Source organism: Arachis hypogaea, chromosome 20, assembly GCF_003086295.3.
Source record: "Arachis hypogaea cultivar Tifrunner chromosome 20, arahy.Tifrunner.gnm2.J5K5, whole genome shotgun sequence".
In the NCBI taxonomy this organism is placed as follows: Eukaryota; Viridiplantae; Streptophyta; class Magnoliopsida; order Fabales; family Fabaceae; genus Arachis; species Arachis hypogaea.
The window spans coordinates 56,158,865-56,169,605 of record NC_092055.1 but is presented as its reverse complement, the minus strand read 5'-3'; positions in this window follow the sequence as shown (position 1 = coordinate 56,169,605).

Sequence of the window (10,741 nt, the reverse complement as noted above, 5' to 3'; positions counted from 1 at the left end):
GAATGAGGTTTTCTCTTGATCCCTGGGATCAACCACTATTTGGTTATATCCTGAATAACCGTCGAGAAAATAATAATATGCGTGCCCTGCAAGTCTTTCCAACATCTGATCCATGAATAGAAGGGGGAAATGATCTTTTCGTGTAGCCTCATTGAGCTTCCTGTAGTCTATGCACATCCGCCATCCTGTGACTGTCCTTGTAGGAATTAGTTCGTTCTTCTCATTGGGAACCACGGTAATTCCTCCCTTTTTTGGGACGACATGCACGGGGCTAACCCAGGGGCTGTCTGAAATTGGGTAGATTACCCCCCCTTGCCATAACTTCATAACTTCCTTCTGTACCACTTCCTTCATGATTGGGTTCAACCTCCTTTGGGATTGAATGGATGGTTTGGCATTATCTTCCAACAGTATCTTGTGCATGCATATGGCCGAACTTATCCCCTTCAGGTCAGCAAGTGACCAACCAATGGCATCTTTGTGCTGTCGCAGTACTTTGATCAGTTCATCCTCTTGATCTTTGCTGAGGCATGAGCTTATGATCATTGGGTAATTTTCATTTTCTCCTAAGTATGCATATTTGAGAGTGGGTGGCAGTGCTTTGAGTTCAAGTTTAGGTGCTTCTGACTTTTCGTTCTCTTCCTTTGGTGTACCTGGTATGCCAATTTCTGTTGTTGCAACCTCTTCACTTGATGTACACTCTTCCTCTATTATTCTTTCGGGCTCTTCAGACTCTTCTTCTTCAAAACTCTCCTGCACTTCCTCTTCAAGTGAGTCCAACCTCATACATTCCCCCAGTTGTTCTTGTGGGTAACTCATGGCCTTGAACACATTGATTGTCATCTTTTCATTGTGTAATCTCAGGGTGAGATCACCTTTTTGGACATCAATGACAGCTCCAGCAGTGGCCAAGAACGGCCTTCCCAGGATGATGGAGGTCTTGGCTTCCTCCTGCATGTCCAGCACTACGAAGTCTTTCGGAAATATGAAGTCTCCCACTTTCACCAGCAAATCCTCTACTACGCCATGAGGGAACTTGAACGATCTGTCTGCCAACTGTAAGGCCATTTTTGTTGGTTTAGCCTCCTCTATCTTCATCTTCCTCATCATAGCTACTGACATCAAATTGATGCTGGCTCCTAAGTCACAAAGAGCTTTCTCCACTGTGATTTCCCCTATAATACAAGGGATCTGAAAACTCCCAGGATCCTTCAATTTCTAGGGCAGTTTGTGCTGAATGATAGCACTACATTCTTGGGTTAGTATCACTGTCTCGTTGTTCTTCCAGCTTCTCTTCTTAGTCATGAGCTCCTTCAAGAACTTGGCGTAGAGTGGCATTTGTTCTATTGCTTCAGCAAAGGGTATGTTGATTTGCAGTTTCTTGAAGATTTCCAAAAATCTCGAAAACTGATTGTCATCTCCCTTCTTCTTTAATTGCTGAGGGTATGGGACTCTTGGGATGTCTGGCTTCAGCACTCCTTCCCCTTTTTGTGAACTCAAAGTGGGAACTCGAGCTTCGTCCTGCTCTTCTTCCTCTTTATTTGAGTCCTCTTCTTGTAGTTTCTGGGGGATTTCCTTCAGTTCCTTCCCACTCCGAAGGGTGATAGCCTGATACTCCTCCCTTTTGGTTGAGTTAGTATTACTGCGAAGGTTGTTGCTGGGGATTTGCTTGAATAAGTAGCCAATTTATGTCTCAAGTTTCTTGATGGCAGCATCCTGGTTCTGCATATTGGACATCACTTCTTCTCGGAACGCTTTACTGTCTTGAATCTCTTTGCCTATGCCTTCAAGTAGATTCTCAATCCTTGAGAGTTTGTCATCAAATGATGGTACATTGGGATTAGAGGTGGAAGGATGAGGAGGGTTATTTTAGCCTTGGTAAAGCTGTTGAGAGGGTTGGTTATGTGGATGCTGATATGGTCTAGATGTGAAATGTTAGTGGGCTGCATTGTTGTTGGGATTTGAACGTCTTTGATCTAGGCCTTGGTCTTGTTGATTTTCCCACCCAAAGTTTGGGTGATTCCTCCATCCAGGGTTATAGGTCTTAGAGTATGGATCATGGTTTTGCCTAGGTGAATTCCCAATGTAGTTGGCTTGCTCCTGACTACCCTCTGCTTCTTTATTCACTCCTTCTTGGGTTGTTGATGAAGTAGTGATTGATGCTACTTGGTTCCTCTCCATCTTCTTGGTGAGGTCAGCCAGCTGCTGGGTAATGAGCTTGTTTTGGGCCAGCAGAGCATCTACATTGTTTAGCTCTATTACTCCTCTAGTGTTGCCTCTTTCAGAAGCATAGAAATAATCATTCTCTGCTACTATTTCAATGACATCTATGGCTTCCTCAATGGTCTTCTTCTTGTTCAAAGATCCTCCGGATGAATGGTCTACTGCCTTCTTTGATTCATATGACAGGCCTTCATAGAAAATGTGCAGCTGCACCCATTCGTTGAACATGTCAGGTGGACACCTCCTTGTCAGGTCCTTAAACCTCTCCCATGATTCATAAAGAGTCTCACCATCTTGTTGCCTGAAAGTTTGGACCTCAGCTCTCAGCCTATTGATTCGTTGAGGAGGGTAAAATCTTACTAAGAATTTGTTCACCACATCTTCTCAGGTTGTCAAGCTCTCCTTCGGGAAAGACTCCAACCACTTGGCTGCCTTATCCTTGAGTGAGAATGGAAATAAGAGCAGTCTATAGGCGTCAGGATGAACACCATTAGACTTCACTGTGTCACATATTCTCAGGAAGGTGGTTAGATGTTGATTGGGGTCTTCTTGGACACTTCCTCCGAACGAACAGTTGTTCTGAACAAGGGTGATGAGCTGTGGTTTTAGTTCAAAATTGTTGGCATGGATGGTTGGATTTTGAATGCTACTTCCACAGTTTCCTGGGTTTGGATTGATGTAAGAGCCTAAAACTCTTCTATCCTCCCCAGCATGATTTGTTCGACCTCCTCTGCCATGGTTGTGAGCCTCTTCTTCATGATGGTTTTCCATGTTTTCTTCCATGTTTGGTTCAAAGTATTCCTCCTCTTCCTCAGCACCAACTACTCTTTTTCCTCTTGCTTCCCTCCTTAATCTAAAGAAGGTCCTCTCAGGTTCAGAATCAAAGGAAGTTGAAGCCCCGCTTCTTCTCCCAGTCATACAACCAACAAGTACAAGCAAGGAAAATAGATGCAGAAAGTATTTCTGTCAGAATGACTGTTAGTGTGAGTGATGCAATATATCAAACAGTTAGTGGGTTAGTGAACTGAATTGTAAATAACAAAGAAAATTGCAAAAGTAGGGGGAAGGGAAGAAATTAACCAGAACTGAAAGTAAATTACTCAAACAGAAAATTAAATCAAACAAAAAAAAATGCTCAATCTAGTTATCTTCCAATTTAATAATTGTTGATGCACAATCAATCCCCGACAATGGCGCCATAAACTTGATGCACGGAAAACTTGTCTCATAACAAATTTCCTTCGGCAAGTGTGCTGAATTTGTCGTCAAGTAAAAACTCACAATAGAGTGAGGTCGAATCCCACAGGGATTGATTGATCAAGCAACTTTAATTAGAGGAATGTTCTAGTTGAGCGAATCAGAATTTGGGTTGAGAATTGCAGAAAATTAAATGGTGGGAAAGTAAATAACAGAAAAGTAAATGCTAGAAATAAAGAGCTGAATGTAGATGATGGAAAGTAAATTGCAGAATCTTAAATGGGAATGGGGTAATTGCTCATAAAAGTAAATGACAGAAATTAAAGAGAATGGGTAAGATCAGAAATGGAGAGTTCATTGGGCTCAGGAGATGTTGCATTCTCCGGATCAATTTCATTTTCATCTCTTCCTCAATCAATGCACTCATTGATCTCCTTGGCAATCTTAAGTGATCGAATTACAATTCCTTGTAATTCAATCTCTCAAATCTTGATCAATAGCCAATTCCTTGGTCAATTGCTCATGAGAAGAGATGAAGTATGGTCACTGATTATACCACATGCATTTCCAAAATCAAGTGTTGAGAGGATTATAATCACATATCCATCCAAACCCAATTTGGTCCAGCATGAGAAAGCATTTATAGCATGATCTCTTCATTCCTCTTTCAAGGTTCAGAAGAGATCCAAGTTTGAATAGCCTCTTTTCCAAGATAACTACCCAATTGGATGAAGATCGAAAGCTTTCAAGTAAAATCAAGAGAAAAGATAGAAGAAGAATAATGAAAACTAGTATTGATCCATCAAATTACAACAGAGCTCCCTAACCCAATGAAAGGGGTTTAGTTGTTCAAAGCTCTGGAAAATGAAAACAAAGATAGAGAATACATGATGAAACTAGAAGTGCAGAGAAAGTAAAATACAGAGAGTAGTTCTATGCCAAGAGGCTCCCTATAATTTCCAACTTTTAAAATAATTCAAAGCTACTCCTATATATACTACTCTTCTGATCTTCTAGTTGGCTCTTCAAGTCTTGGGTATGGGCCTTTGGATCTTGAGTTTGAAGTTGTTATCTTCTTCATTGGGCTTGGCTTTACTTGCAGAGAGAAAGTGTGAAGTTGGCAGAGACTTCAGCTCAGGACGTTAGTGGTGTTAAAGTTCAGTGAAAATATGGGTTCGAGAACGTTAGTGACAATCACTTTTTTCACTAACGTTCCTCACCCAAGTAAGAGCCACGTTAACCTCAACGTTAGTGGCACAAACATTGCCACTAACGTTGCCTCTTTGTCCTTCGCACACGTTATTGGGACTTACCTTTCCCAATAACGTTGAGAAGCCTCCTCCTTCCCTACGTTAGAGTCCACGTTAACTTAGTTAACGTGGCTTCTTAACGTAGGCTTGCCAACCTTCGAGAACGTTAGTGACACTTATCTTTGTCACTAACTTTCCAATGTGCCCCTAGCTCCCACGTTAGAGTCCATGTTAACTAGGTTAACGTGGCCTTTAACGTGGCTTTGCTAGCCATCTCCAACGTTAGTGATAAAGGTGAATGTCACTAACGTTGGCTCATCATCTCTCCTCCTCACGTTAGCTTCCACGTTAACTAAGTTAACGTGGGAGTTAACGTGGCTCATTGTGGCTTGTGTGGGCTCCTTCCAACGTTAGTGACAATGTTAGGTGTCACTAACGTTGGCGATCACCTTCCTTCTTCACGTTAGCTTCCACGTTAACTAGGTTAACGTGGGAGTTAACGTGGCTTATTGGAGCTTGTGTGGGTTAATCCCAACGTTGGTGACAATGTTTGGTGTCACTAAAGTTGTCGATCACCTACTTTCTTCACGTTAGCTTCCACGTTAACTAGGTTAACGTGGAAGTTAACGTGGCTTATTGTGACTTGGCCAACATTAGTGACAAAGTTGAATGTCACTAACGTTGGCTTCCCCTTTACTTCTTAACGTTAGAGGCCACGTTAACTAAGTTAACGTGGCTCTTAACGTGGCCACTTATGAGCTTGGTCCAACGTTCGTGACAAAGGTAAGTGTCACTAACGTTGGCTCCATTTCCTTTCCTCCACGTTAGAGTTCACGTTAACTTAGTTAACGTGACTCTTAACGTGGGCAATGATGGCTTCGAGAGCGTTATTGGTGATTACTTTTCTCATTAACTTTGCAAGTTACTCCCATTCCACGTTAGAAGTTACGTTAATTAGATTAACGTGGCTGCTAATGTGGTTCTTCCTTGCTTCCTTTGTCCTGAAATCAAGCAATAGAGTGCATCAAAGTTCTAGTCCAAGTCATGGGAAATACAACATCCAATTTGTCATTAAATTCATGCAAAATCCTCATGAAATCATGTAAAGTGCACAATGTATGCTTGAATCAAGATGTAAGTGAATATCTATCCAAAACTAGCTTATTTTCTAAGGAAATGCATGAAACTACCCTAAAAACAGTAAAGAAAAGGTCAGTAAAACTGGCCAAAATACCCTGGCATCAATAATAAGATCACATGAATTGAGAATTATTTTACCATGTAAAGAAAAATAACAAAAAAAAACTTGTTTTCTTGAAGTTCGTTTTCTGATAGAGATGGTTGAAAGAACCCAAAGTGTTCTTGGCATGAAGATTTCCTCTGCAACCACAGGGTACAATTGATATTAGCTACTTTAGCTATACCTCCTTCAAAAACATCAAATCTTTAAAATAATAACTAAATAATGAATAAGCTCAGTTACCTGAAAATAAGTGCCAAAGAAACCTTGTGAACAATCTAGCATGAGAGCTATATACTTATTTATTTAAAATTAGCCATATACATATTTGAAAACCCAGTATAAGAAATGAATGAGAGAGACTATATATTTTAATTGCTACCATATACTTATTTAAAAAAGGTTAAAATGGCAGTTTTTTATAGGAATTACGGCGGTTATAACTGCCATTATGACCGAAATTGGTTCTTCCAAGAAACGCCGGTATTCTAAGCGCCATTCTGCTTATTACGACCGTTTTTTTATGGTAATAATGGCAATTTTAACCGCCATTTTAACCAAATAAAATGGTGGTTTTGTTGTTGTTTAAAATGGCAGTTCGTAACCACCGATTTTACCAAGATTTAATGGCATCCTGATGCTCACGAAAACTTGTCTCTCAACAAATTTTCTTCGGCAAGTGTACCGAATTTGTCGTCAAGTAAAAACTCACAATAGAGTGAGGTCGAAGCCCACGGAGATTGATTAATCAAGCAACTTTAATTAACGGAATGTTCTAGTTGAGCGAACCAGAATTTGATATTGAGATTTGCAGAAAATTAAATGGCGGGAAAGTAAATAGCAGAAACAGTAAATGCTAGAAATAAAGAGCTGAATGTAAATGGCAAAAATTAAATTGCAGAATCTTAAACGGGAATGGGGTAATTGCTCATAAAAGTAAATGGCAGAAATTAAAGAGAATAGGTAAGATCAGAAATGGGGAGTTCATTGGGCTCAGGAGATGTTGCATTCTCCGGATCAAGTTTATTTTCATCTCTTCCTCAATCAATGCATTCATTGATCTCCTTGGCAATCTTAAGTGATCAAATTCCACTTTCTTGGTAATTCAATCTCTCAAATCTTGATCAATAGCCAATTCCTTGGTCAATCGCTCATGAGAAGAGATGAAGTATGGTCACTGATTATACCACATGCATTTCCCAAATCAAGTGTGGGTAGGATTATAGTCACATATCCATCCAAACCCAATTTGGTCCAGCATGAGAAAGCATTTCTAGCATGATCTCTTCATTCCTCTTTCAAGGTTTAGAAGAGATCCAAGTATGAATAGCTTCTTTTCCAAGATAACTACCCAATTGGATGAAGATCGAAAGCTTTCTAGTAAAATCAAGAAAAAAGATAGAAGAAGGATAATGAAAACTAATATTGATCCATCAAATTACAACAGAGCTCCCTAACCCAATGAAAGGAGTTTAGTTATTTATAGCTCTAGAAATGAAAACAAAGATGGAGAATACATGATGAAAGTAAAACTAAAAGTGCAGAGAAAGTAAAATACAGAGAGTAGTTCTATGCCAAAGGCTCCCTAAAGATTCCAACCCCCAAACTAATTCAAAGCTACTCCTATATATACTACTCTTCTGATCTTCTAGTTGGCTCTTCAAGTCCTGGGTATGGGCCTCTGGATCTTGAGTTTGAAGCAGTTATCCTTTTCCTTAGGCTTAGCTTTGCTTGCAGAGAGAAAAGGTGAAGTGGGCAGAGACTTTGGCTTAGGACGTTAGTGGTGTCAACGTTAAGTGAAAGTGTGGGTTCGAGAACGTTAGTGACAATCACCTTTTTCACTAACGTTCCTAACCCAAATATGATCACGTTGACTTCAACGTTAGTGGCACTAACGTGACCACTAACTTTGCCTCTTGGTCCTTCGCACACGTTATTGGGACTTACCTTTCCCAATAACGTGGAGAGTCCTCCCTTGTCCCTACGTTAGCGTCCACGTTAACTAGGTTAACGTGGCTTTTAACGTAGTAATGCCAATCCTTCGAGAACGTTAGTGACACTTACCTTTGTCACTAACGTTCCAATGTGCCCATATTTCCCACGTTAGAGTCCACGTTAACTAAGTTAACGTGGCTTCTAACGTAGTCATGCTAGCCATCTCCAACGTTAGTGACAAAGGTGAGTGTCACTAATGTTGGCTCATCATCTCTTTATCCACGTTAGCTTCCATGTTAACTAAGTTAACGTGGGAGTTAACGTTGCTCATGGTGGCTCTTGGTGGTTCACCCCAACGTTAGTGACAAAGGTAAGTGTCACTAACGTTGGCTATCAATTGCTCTCTCCACGTTAGCTTCCACGTTAACTAAGTTAACGTGGGAGTTAACGTGGCTTATGGAGGCTTGGCCAACGTTAGTGACAAAGGTGAATGTCACTAACGTTGGCTTCTCTTTTGCTTCTTAATGTTAGAGTCCACGTTAACTAAGTTAACGTGGCTCTTAACGTGGCCACTTATGAGCTTGATCCAACATTAGTGACAAACGTAAGTGTCACTAACGTTGGCTCTATTTTTTTTATTCCACGTTAGAGTTCACGTTAACTTAGTTAACGTGACTCTTAATGTGGGTTATGATGGCTTCGAGGGCGTTATTGGCGATTACTTTTCTCATTAACGTTGAAAGCTAGCTTCCATTCCACGTTAGTGGTCACGTTAGTTAGACTAACGTGGCTTCTAACGTGGTTCTTCCTTACTTCCTTTGTCCTGAAATCAAGTAATAAAGTGCATCAAAGTTCTAATCCAAATCATGAGACATGCATCCTCTAATTTGTCATATAATTCATGCAAAATTCTCATGAAATCATGTAAAGTGCAAAATGTATGCTTGAATCAAGATTTAAGTGAATATCTACCCAAAACTAGCTTATTTTCTAAGAAAATGCATGAAACTACGTTAAAAACAGTAAAGAAAAGGTCAGTGAAACTGGCCAAAATGCCCTGGCATCACGACACCAAAATTAAAGCTTGCTTGTCCCTAAGCAAGTACTGGAACAAGAGAATGATGAATGGAATACCAAGAGAAAATGAGTCATTCTGGTGGAAGTCATGTCCCTGGTTTTATGGTGGTTTCATGCATAGTAACTTAGGTTCATTCCTTCACTGGCTTTCAGACCTTTATCATGTCCTAGAATACTCACTTTGCTTGCATCCCATGAGACTTTTATTCACTGATCCCTTTTGTTTCTTGTCAATTCAGGGCTTATTTGTGTTCTTAGGCTAAGTGCTCTGTAATGGGGCAACTCTTTAAAATAAGCTTTCAGCCAACACTCCCGAACCAGTTGGTTCAAGATGCTAGGTGTTGAAACACCCCAAAGGACTTACTTCCTCAAGTCTCTCCCCCATACATACACACCACAGGCACATGGTTTGTTTATTTTCTTTCCTTGAGGTCTTGGTGTCCAGCACCTCTTTGGGCTACTAAATGTTCTGTAGCAAAGATTGCTCTTGATAGTGGACTTTCAGCTGATAATCCCGGGTTAGTTAACCCAAGTTACCAGGTGATAAAGCACCCCTGAGAGCTTAGTAATCCAAGAAGATCCTTGGTACAAGAACACCACAGACACATCCCTCAAAACTCAAACCCTTGGTGCCCAGCCTCTTTTCTTGCTATTTTTTTTTTTATTCTTCACTTTAATTGTTTCTTTCCCTTTTTCTTATTAGGATCTTGTTATTTAGCTAGCCTCAAGGGGTGTGTTTAAAGCATATGATTTAGGACAGATAGTTGTCTTCCCAACTTGTTGGTGAACCAACTTAGCTAACTTATGACTACACCACAAACTTAGGAACTTACTCCATAGTATGAACTCCACTTTGGTCTTTTATAAAACACTCATTCTCTTTTCATTTGATTCACAAGGACAAGCATACAAGTAAGTAAGGAAATGATGCAGTAATGACATTCAGACTAGCAATCCTAGACCTAAGCAATGAAAAACTTAAAAGACAGAATTTAAAAGGGTTCAAACTAACATGGAAGCATGTTCTATTTCATACAAGATCTTCCTTATTTAAAGCATAGAAAAGATGGATCAAAGAAGGAACTCCACCACCTTTTACTCATGTGGATGCCCATGCTCTTCCTCTTGCTCGACCTCTTTGTGTTTACTTGTTGCGCTTGAGCTCCCACCTCCTTTGCCTTTTCCAATCAACTTCTTCCAGAAGCCAGCATCTTCCATATTCTTCTTTAATGTTTCTTTCTGCTGTTTCACCTTCCTTTCTTCTTGTTCTACAAAATCTTTTTGGACCTCATCATATGTAGGGATGGCATAATGTAGATGATGCATCTGACTAGACATGTAGTTCAACTTGGCTTGAGTGTTTACGTTGAACTCCTCCCTATGTAGTTGCCGTCCTTCATTAAGTACACTGAACTCGTTGAATGCTTTCATCTGAGCTAGCTGCCACTGGTTGAGTTCTTGCAAGCGCTTATCTTGACGCTCTTGCCTTTCATTCACTTGGTTGATGGCTTGAGTGAGTTGGGAGTAGTGTTCCTATTGCTGTTCCATTTGTTGTTTCTGCCACTCTTCTTGTTGGCTCATCCAGTTGGACTGAAGGTTTAGTATTTGCTCTTGTCCTTCCATATGTCTCATCCCCAAGTCTTCAATGGCTCTTAGAAGATGATTCATATTCAAGTTGGTTGGGTCATGCTGTTCTTCTTGTTGATATTCTTCCTGATGAGACTCTTCTTGATGGGCTCCTTCTTTTGGTTTTCGCTTTCCTATTTTAGGTCTTCTTTGTTGTTGGGCGAGCGTAGTATAGATCAGACGCTGCAGTGTA